The sequence below is a fragment of the Psammomys obesus genome, unplaced genomic scaffold, assembly GCF_907164565.1.
Source record: "Psammomys obesus unplaced genomic scaffold, mPsaObe1.curated_primary_1811, whole genome shotgun sequence".
Lineage (NCBI taxonomy): Eukaryota > Metazoa > Chordata > Mammalia > Rodentia > Muridae > Psammomys > Psammomys obesus.
In genome coordinates, this window is record NW_026587216.1 from 22,812,787 (window position 1) to 22,821,446 (window position 8,660).

General features: G+C 42.5%; 1 protein-coding gene across 1 annotated transcript in view; it reads right to left on the minus strand.

Annotated features, from left to right (window-relative positions):
• Positions 1 to 8,314, minus strand: part of Hnf4g (hepatocyte nuclear factor 4 gamma) — a 128,856-nt gene extending 120,542 nt beyond the window's left edge. Inside the window, exon 1 of the mRNA XM_055603341.1 lies at positions 8,035 to 8,314. The gene's annotated coding sequence lies outside the window, so the exon portion shown is untranslated. The remainder of the gene's footprint in view (positions 1 to 8,034) is intronic.
• Positions 8,315 to 8,660: the final 346 nt, after the last annotated feature.

The following is an 8,660-nucleotide window of genomic DNA, read 5'->3' on the forward strand; positions in this document are numbered from 1 at the left end:
ATCAGCTCAGGAGATTCTCAGACTCATTAACCACAAAGGAAACAAAAATTAAGACTGCATTTGGTGTCACCCTATGCTTTCAGGAAATTTAAAGTCAAGGTCGCTCATACTCGTGGTTGGTAAAGATGTGAAGAAACTGTAAACCTTCAATACTGTACTTTGGAACATAAAACAGTAAATGTACTCTAGAACCCACTGAATGATTTGTTCTGTCAGAACCACCATTCTACTCCTGGGTGATTTTATGAGACAACAGCATATGTGCACACAAAGACTTTGTACAAAAATGTTTAGAGTGGTTTCATTTGAAGTAACCAAGGACTGGAAATGAGCCAAAGTCCATCAGCAAGAGAATAAACAAATTGTGACATTTCTACAGGTGTCATGCTCTTCAGCAAAACATTTAAAAATGAACTGCTCACATTTGTAATAAAAGTAGTAAACTTGAAGTGAATGAAAGAAACAAGATACAACAATATTGTAGGGTCCTATGGGTATGAGAGCCTAGACCAGACAAACTAATTTTGGGGACAGAAAATAGATCAATCAGGAAAAGAACAGCAGAGAAAGCTTATATAAGAAACAGTATGAAGGAAGATTCAGTTTGTTAGATACACTATCTTTATTGTGGGGATTGTTTCAAATGTGTGGATATAACCAATTCGGTTTTCAAGTTATGTACATGAATGAATCTCAGAGTAAGTGTGCTAAATTTAAACAGAAAACCACAGAATTCCACATACTGTGGGATTTCCTTTCTATGGTATTCTGGAATAGGCAACCCTGTAGACTGAGTTCAGGCTAGGTTGCCTGGGAGTGGCAGAGGAAGATGACTGCCCAGGGGCCCAGGGAATGGGTATGAAGGGTATGGATACAGAAACGTTTGTTATCTTCCTTGTATGGATGGCTACACAGTTGTGTATATCTGTCCTAGTCATAGACATGTCAGTGAACGCAACAATGTCTAATTCACACATCATTTCTTTGCAAGTTCTTTCAAGAAAAGTTAATGAGCCTCTCACCAGGTGTCTGCAATACTTTTCCAGTACTCAACAGTTATATGCATCTCAGTGAATAATAATTCTCCTGTGTGTATGCTCCTCAGACATGAGAAACTTAAAAGACAGCCACGACTTACTCCAAAACATTGAAGTCAGAGCTATAAAAGAAGGCTCTTGAGATACATCTTAATCCTGTGACCAACATGTCCCTTCACTTCCTGTGATAATTACGTATTCAGGTGGTTAATACATGCTCCTGAGATTATCCTAAAGGGTAGGCATTCCTGGTAAAAAGCCCCTCCCATCAGAGACCTTAATGTTCGATTGACAGTCATCAAACATTTAACCACCTTGCTTGTTGAAGTTAAAAATTAACAGATCAGAGAAAGAACAAAATGCAATTAAAGTGACATGCAGGGGCAGGAGGTTGGGAAACATTTTTAAAACGGCATGTAAGTGAAGACTTGCAACGTAAGTGCAAATTGGCTTGAATGGATGAGGCAAGAGAAAACAGTGGTGACTCTCACTCAGTGAAAGAGTGCTCCAATGTCTGGAAATGTCGCATTTGATGGCACATCGCTAGCATAGTGCATTTGAGGAACTAAACAAATCAGTCCTCCTTCGCTAACTGACATCATCAAACAAGAGAGGGTTGAGCTTGTAGCGGTCATAAGTCACATTACGAGGGGTCTGATGATGGAAGGACAGCTTTTTCAGTGGGCACATTAGGAAATTAACACATTTCCTTCCTGCACAAGGCTCTCTTACCTTAGAAGAGATTGGGCGGCTGAGGTTTTTTTTAAAAAAAAAAAAAAGAGAGAGAGAGAGAGAGAGAGAGAATATTGTCATTGTAATAAAAATTCTTGGAAATAAAAATTACTCAGGTGAAAATTAACCAAAAGTGGGAAACATATTCTTTGAAATTACAGAACAGCTTTCCTGAATGACCAAATAAACTTTGGCTTTGCTGAACAGATCAGATTTTAAAATGAACCCGTGTAGGAATGCAATAGTTGAAAACATACAAATTTATAATGACTGTCATCAAATGAACGGTTTCATTGCACCTGAAGTAGGCCTATTTCAATTTAGGAAGCATTAAGTTGTAGAAATAGTATGAACAGCACAGACGGCAAGTAGAAAGACTAGGTGCCTGGAAAGCAAACAGAATTCACTCCCTTAACCCCACATAAATGTAGAGAATGTAGTTTTTGTGGACTTGAGCCTCTCCTACTCTCTCACAGTCTAAACCCTATCCTTATCTCTTCATCACTGTTATTTACATCCGAGTGAAGCTTCCTACCCTTTTTCTGAGTCTCTCATCTCGTCTTTTGAAATCCATACTCCAAAATGCTGCAAATCTGAAACTAGTCATAATCCAATCTACTTAAATGGTTTGTCGGCTCCCCTTTGACTAGCCAACCAGCAGCAACCATTGTCACCCACATTCACTGTAGCCTCCCTGTGGACCCAAGCTTCTCCCCAGTTTGCCTCCTGGCAGGACTCCTCCCCCAGGCAAAATCCACCTTTTTTCCAACACCTTTCTGGTTCCCCCCTAACACATTCTAATAAGGACAGAATTAATTCTTCCCTGAAGTCTCTCTGGGTGATCCAAGCTACATGCATTTTTGTGCTTCCATTTTTCCACAGCATTATGGCAATTACAAACCTTGTATTCCATCCTGACCAGTGTATGTTTGTCTTCCCAGTAGATTATTTGTGTTTGAGGGTGGGAATGCTGAATTCTTTTTGCTTCCTAGGCATCTATTCTTTCTTCCTGCCTTCTATGCATTTAGTAATATCCTTCTAACTCATTTCTAAATTAATATAAATCATTTGCATTTGCAAGCCATAACCATATCTAAAGTAAACAAGCCTGTGTCCATGCTCGAGTAGGTGTGGCTTTGTTGGAGGAAGTGTGTCACTGTAGAGGTAGGCTTTCAGGTTTCCTATGCCCAAGCTAGCCTGTGGTACAGATTAAGATGCACAACTCTCAGCTCCTTCTCCATAACCATGTCTGCCGAAACTCTGCCATGTTTCCTGCCATAATAACCTCTGAAACTGTAAGCCAGCCCCAGTTAAATGTGTTCTCTTATAAAAGTTGCCTTCTGAGAGTTCCCTTATAGGAGCTGGTCATGTTGTCTTTTCACAGCAATAAGACCTTAATAAATACAGCACGTAAACACAGAAGCTGTGAAATTCTTTCAAAAATTAAAATCACCAGGTCCAAGTGATGTCAGCAAACACACTTAGAGCAGATGGAGATCCACTGTCCAGATGTTTGTGCCAACTTTTTGCTGTCATATGTAACAAATAAAGTGTCTCTTATGAATAATGAAAGAATTCACACATTATTTGGAGTGTGTGGGAGTCAGGGAATATGGCTTCACAACTGCTTACACTAACACACAGCTCCATGAAGTAACTTGCTGTCAACAAAACTGATTTACACACAAGTCATGCCAAGCCCCAAACACATGTTCCAAGCCGATGAACAGTTCTGGGGTGATTTTCCTCCATACTCGAAAGCCAAAGGTTCTGTGAAGACAGCAGCAGTATATGTTGGTATCACTGGAGGTCCAGGGCCAGTCAGAGGGCTGGACCAAGATCCTATGGGGTTCATACATTCTTAAAGTCATATGCCCTTTGTTTGCTTGTATACAAATGACAATCACTGAAGTAAGAACACAGATCTTGTCGAAGACCAGACTTTTGTCCTGACCACCATATAATAAGTGGGCTCACAGCATTAGTAATTCCAGCTCCAGGGAACCTGACACCATTTTCTGGCTTCCACACACATGAATATATAAGACTCAAAACTAAAAATAAATCTCTAAGAAAGTATTACAAATTGCCAGGCAGTGGTGGCACACACCTTTAATCCCAGTATTCAGGAGACAGAGGTAAGCAGACCTCTGAGTTCAAGCCCAACCTGGCCTACAGAGCAAGTTTCATGACAACCAGGGCGACACAGAGAAACCTTGTCTCCGAATATAATAATTTTGTCTTACATTTTAAATGCATTTGTAACACATTCTGAACTAATTATGAATCTGACAGAAAACCACAATGATCTAATGAAAGGTACTCACAAGAATGTGGCATTCCATGCTAGCAGCTGATTCTACCACATAAACAACCCAGTCCACCACAGTGTCTTGTGTTACAGAATGGCAAGTATGGGCAGTGCTGCTCTTTAAGGTGTACTTAAAGTGAATGGGCAAGAGCATGTTGAGATACTTACATCAGAACCCAAGTATGTAAGCAAGGAGCTTTGCACAGGACACAGCAGGAACTAAATCTCACATATACCTTATGACCTGGAAGTACCTTTCCAGTCCAAGAACAAGGGAACACAGCTTTGCCTGTAGTATCAAGGTTTCAGTCCTCACTTCCCCTCATCTGGGGATGCCCACGGCTTGAACAGGATGACTACATAAGTCATCCATGGTTTCTTTTTTAGCTCAGAGCCACATGGAGTACCCGGAGCCTTTGACCCTTGTGAATGTCGTTCTCAATTTATTTCTTTCTGCTTCATCTGTGCTGTTTGTAAAATAAGGAGATTAATACTGACTGTGCATAATTATTATAGAGACTTGAAAATTGCTTAGAACAATCTCACCTGTATATTAAGAACACAGAATTAACTAAAATGCGTATGCGATTATTTCCTTACCTGGCATAGCTTTGAAGGGAAGCCGTATTTGAAAACCACCCATGTCTGTGTAGGAGTGGCAGAATTAAGAAAGAGGATACTTCCTTACAATAAGAGAAGTATTTGCAGTTGCAACTATGCATCACAGCGTAACCAAATGTTGCTACCCACACGGGGAAAACTTCTTTGTAAATGTGGTGCTGTGTATCTTCTGTACTGAGTTTCTTTGTGTGCTTTTATGGATACATGAGCTTCTGCATATAATGTGTGTATCCACATGCATATGTGGATGGAGGTGAGAGAACAAACACAGGTGTTCTTTAGGCACCATCCACCATCCACCTTGCGGTTTTGAGACAGGGTCTCTCTTCAGCCTGGGGCTCATAGATGAGGGACTGACTGGCTGGCATGTAAATGCCAGGTATCCATCCTTCTCTGCATGTGTTCAGATTACAAGAGTCTTCCCCAGCATGCCTGGGCTTTTCAACATTGGTTCTGGAGGAGCAAATTCATATCCTCATGCTTGTGTGGCAAACACTTTACTAATGGAGCTGTCTCCTTAGCTCTATATTTATTTACTTAAAGGAACGGTACAAATTAAGAAACTTAAGTAGATGTTGTGATGCAATTTATAAAAAAAAAAAAAATTCAACATACATGCTCTGCCTAAGTCAACAAGGACGGCATTCCATGGTTTAGAGGAGTCAGTTTACGACTTAAGTTCTTTTTACCTCTACTTCCTGAGGCAAGGCTGTCGAAGACATTCCAGAATGCCAGATTTGGAGACTTCCCTCTGGAAAATCAGTTACATAATTTTAAAGAATCCAGCAGGGCATGGTGGCTAACTCCTGCAATCCCAGCACAAGAATATCCCTGGGAACTGGGGCTACCCTGTGCTTAAAACAAAGAGATCTGAGAAGCTAGCTCTCTTTGTAGAGGGTTCATCTACCATGTACAAAAACCCTAGGTTCATTCTCCATCATAATCTAAATCAAGTATGATAGGGACATACTTGTAATCCCAGAGTTGAAGAGATAGGAGAAAAAAAGAAGCAATAAATTCAAAACCATCCATTAATTCATAGCAATCTCAAAGACAGGCCAGCATAGGACAAATGAGACCCTGCTCAAAAAATAAATAAATAAAAATTAAAAAAATAAAGGAAAATGGAAAAAAGAAGATGAAGATGGCAAAGTAGACAAAGAGGAGAAAAATGAATTCACAGCCCATTCCTTCCATTTGGTGCTTTGTTCCTAGGAAGAGAATCCTCTTTTAGGAAGAGGGAAAGCATAGTAATCACTACCTACACTGATCACAACTACTGTGAGACCATCATGGCACCAAGAATATTGACATTCTCACCAGGAACCAGAATCTGCAGCCATCCCTAGCAAATGGTAACAAATACAGGAGCATCTTTAAGGATCTCAAAAATACTTTGGTGACTCTGGGAACACAGGACATGCTAAGCAAGTGCTCTACCACCAAGCTACATCCCCAGCCCATGACAGCATTCCAAACTTTGCCAATCCTTCTTTTACCTGCAAAGCAAAACTATCAAACTCCTGAACTCACCTACCCAGGGATGGTTTAAATAATCTTCACATAGTAATCTCCAAACTGCCAAGCACTTTTCAACTAGAGAGTGGCAACATTTTAAAAAATTGGTACTCTGTGTGCCTGGCATAAGCATAGTTAGCTTAGAGTAGGCACTTTGATATAATATGAGTTATTATGTAGTTTTTGCAGCAATAAAACATTCATGAGCTATACACATGAAGACTGTGAAAACATAAACCCCAGTGTCAACAAAGGCTCTACACAAAAGAGTCCAGCCATTCTCTTCATATTTTACTATCATTTGCATGTTGCTTTACAAACTAGAATTACTTCTGGACTTTATAGAAAATAACAAAGATTTTGAAAGTACTGAAGCACTCTAATGAATATACACTTGTTGGGATTGCAGCCCTGTGTGTAGGCCAGTGTTTAAGATGTTACCACTTGTTGAAAATCTGCTTGTCAGTTTTCAAGTTTAAAAATGGCGCACTCAGATTACAGTTATTTCCATGCTGGGTATTGTTTGTTTGTTTGTTTGTTTGTTTTTTTGAAATCCCTAAAATTAATTTGTCCTATCCCATAAACTTATAGCCACAATTGCAGAATAGAATGTTTCTAGAAATCTTTTGCAGTGACATTTTAGTTAAGGGCTGTGCCTTTTTAAAGCTTGCCGAGAATGGTCCCATATTCGTAGATGCTTAAGTGAAGACCAGCCAGGGGACCAGCAAGGAGAAGGCAAATTGCTATCAATTTCCACCATGCTTTGAAGAGCAAACAATGGCTAGTTTATCAGCAACAACTCATTCGTCTTGAAGTGCAGTCAAGGGACTCGGACAGTGACTTGGTCAGAAGAGTGAGACCCGAGGGACTATGAATGGTAGTAGCCCAGGTGGAGGAATAGCACATGCTTGGGACAAGAAAAAAAGTCACTTGTAAAATAAGTTGTCAAGCGGAATAGAGTAACTAAAGTCCGAACAGGAAGTGCTGCCACCACTGATGTTTCCCAGAAAGTTCTGAGCTCCTGTACTTAACATTTTCCAGTCCTTGTCCTATGATGGAAACCAAGATTAGCTCCCATATTGTAAAGGAGTACTTCAGCTCTGTTGGCAAACACCCTTAAAAACACACCCCCTAAGGCATGGATCATGACAGCCACTTCTCAGATCTTGTCATGTACCGGTTTACTCCCATTAGGCACGCAATGACTGCCACTTAATCCAAACGTGGATTAATTAATTCAACATCCAATAGGTCAAATCTTCCAAAAGGAAGTGATCCTTTTACTAACCTAATCAGTTGTTCCCAACAGCATCACCAGAAGGTGTCTGATCCCCAAATGTCTGAAAGAATATATGGGAGCAAACTAGAGCAAAGGCCTTAGTAGGGGATGCTTCTGCACAGAGCACCAATCCTCACACCTCATGTCCCTTAATATTCAGTCATATGTCCTAGCTTGGACCTCCCCCCAAAAAACCTCCAGGGAATCCCCCAACACCACCAACAAATCTGAGTCATGTGACCAGCGACAGCTACCTAAGCTTTCCAAACACCCAAACAAATGCAACTTCTGTTTTCCCTTTCCAGGTGAAGGGGCTAAAACATGCTCAAGTTCCTGCAGCCTCCAGTCTTTCTTTAGCCCAACCGGGCTGGAGGAGGCCTGGGGTGATCTGCTTTCAAACAGTATCAGGCCTAGGGATCAGGGTGCTCCGCCTCTCAACCGCCTTTTGGGGGAAAAGAGACTCCCAGTGGAGGACAGGAGCCAGGCGTGGAGTGGGTCCTCCCGGGCACTGGGCGCAGGCGGGCGGAGCGACTCACCCACTCCAGCGGCTCCGAAGCTCCCGCGTCGTCGCACTCAGCTGCGCGGCTTGCGCCGCATCCCAGCAGCAGGTTCCCACCCGCCGTGAGAGCGGTGTCCCGCGGTGCACGGTCCGGGGGCCAGGAAGTTTGCTGCCAGCTGGGAGGTGGGGTTAGGCCCCAAGGAGAGGTGGCTCAGGGATTTTGTTGTTTTGTATGTTTGTTTGTTTTCCCGGATCTCTAGCAAAGATTTTGGGGGACCATATGCCGGGAGAATATTAGCTTGGCTCAATGGCGACTGGGCCGGGGCCTGACTCTCACAGCGAGATCGATTTACTAAACAAACTGAATCGTGGGTGGGGATGTTAAACAGTAACCAGCGAGCCTCAATGAAAACTGAAAGCAGCGAGGCGGCCTCCGCCCGGGAGCAATCATTTCCCGGTTCCCCAGCCCTGGGGCTCGAGAGCCAGGGACTCCCAGAGCCCTCGGGCCTGGACCACCGCGGCCCTCGGGGGCCTTCGCAGTCATTGCTCAGTGACTGCCACACTCCGGATTCTGCAATCAGCAGGGCAAGGACCCCCGCGGCTTGATGCCTCCAACCTGAGCTGACCGCTCCCCACCTCTCCGCCACCTCGAGTCCGAAACCA